The sequence below is a fragment of the Bos mutus genome, chromosome 17, assembly GCF_027580195.1.
Source record: "Bos mutus isolate GX-2022 chromosome 17, NWIPB_WYAK_1.1, whole genome shotgun sequence".
Classification (NCBI taxonomy): domain Eukaryota; kingdom Metazoa; phylum Chordata; class Mammalia; order Artiodactyla; family Bovidae; genus Bos; species Bos mutus.
In genome coordinates this window covers 22,947,116-22,949,022 of record NC_091633.1, presented here as the reverse complement: position 1 = coordinate 22,949,022, position 1,907 = coordinate 22,947,116, and positions in this window count along the sequence as shown.

Below are 1,907 nucleotides of genomic sequence, written 5' to 3'. Positions count from 1 at the left end.
AAGGATAGAGGTAAGTCAGCTTCCAGCCCTGCACCCAGGTCTGTGATAGGTACAGGTTTGCCCAGGAAAATCACTGCATCTCAGCCAGGGTGGAGCTGGAGATGGAGGGAGAACATCCAGAGTGAAGAAGGGAATCTCAAGTGTCTGAGCTGCTTTACAGCATCTTACAAACAAAAACTCCCAAAGCTGAAATTTAAGCATTTAAGAAAATCAACCATTATAATCCCATGGATGTTTTATTTTTAATCACAGCTTTATTATATCCACTTCCAACTTTGTAATTGATGTTTATACCAAAACATTTTCCTAATTGACTGCCAAAAGAACACATTTGCTGAACCAGTTTATTAAAGCATTTCATAATTGTTTGATTTCACCTGCCAATTAAAGGATTTCTAAAAAGAACAGCGTACTTCATTTTTGGTTTTGATTCAAACTATAATAACTGTGTCTTCTTTACAAAAGACTTTGGATTGTTTTACCAACAGTAATTTAAAAACTCAAAAATAATGCACATCTTGGCACAGGGTATTCAAAGTACATGAATCATTACATTAAAAAACGAATATGTATGCTCACAAAATGATACAAGTATAATAAATCCATTTAAGGATGGTGTTTAGACATTGCGTTCTGCTTCTGTTTGACTTAGCTATTTATAAAACAATAATGGGCAAGCCCTAATGACTTAAAAAAATTTTTTTATTGGAGTATAGTTGCTTTCCAATGTTGTGTTCGTTTCTACTGTAGAGCAAAGTGAATCACTTATAAACATATATCCACTCTTTTTAAGATTCTATTCTCATATAGATCACTGCTGCTGCTGCTGCTGCTAAATCGCTTCAGTCATGTCCGACTCTGCGACCCCATAGACGGCAGCCCACCAGGCTCCCCTGTCCCTGGGATTCTCAAGGCAAGAACACTGGAGTGGGTTGCCATTTCCTTCTCCAATGGATGAAAGTGAAAAGTGAAAGTGAAGTCACTCAGTCGTGTCCGACCCTCAGCGACCCCATGGACTGCAGCGTTTCAGGCGCCTCTGTCCATGGGATTTTCTAGGCAAGAGTACTGGAGTAGGGTGCCATTCCCTTCTCCGCATATAGATCACTGCTGCTGCTGCTAAGTCGCTTCAGTCGTGTCCGACTCTGTGCGACCCCATAGACAGCAGCCCACCAGGCTCCCCCGTCCCTGGGATTCTCCAGGCAAGAACACTGTAGTGGGTTGCCATTTCCTTCTCCAAAGCATGAAAGAGAAAAGTGAAAGTGAAGTCGCTCAGTCTGGTCCGACTCTTAGCGACCTCACGGACTGCAGCCTACCAGGCTCCTCCGTCCATGGGATTTTCCAGGCAAGAGCACTGGAGTGGGGTGCCATTGCCTTCTCCAGTATAGATCACTACAGAGTATTACAGAGTATTAAATAGAATTCCCTGTGCTACACAGTAGGGTCTCATTAGTTACCTGTTTTATACATAGTAGTGTATATATGTCAATCCCCTGATGACATGCTTGAGTACCCCAGGAAAATCACAGTGGAGAAGGGAATCTTAATCACATAAAGACTCCAGTCCTTTCAATTAAGCATCTATTCAAAAATTAATTTTGGAGACAAAATATATCACCACTAAACTAGCTTTGGGTAAAACAGATGTTACGTGTCTGTCTGTGTGCTCAGTCACTCAATTGTGCTGACTCTTTGTGACCCCATGGGCTGTAGCCCACTAGGCTCTTTCGTCCATGTTATTCTCCAGGCAAGAAGACTAGAGTGGGTAGCCATTCCCTTCTTCAGGGGATCTTCCTGACCCAGGGATGGAACTGGCATCTGCTGCATTGCAGGAGGATTCTTTACAGTCTCAGCCATCAGGGAAGCCCATGAGACACACACTTAAGCTTCTTCACACCAAATTGGTCCTT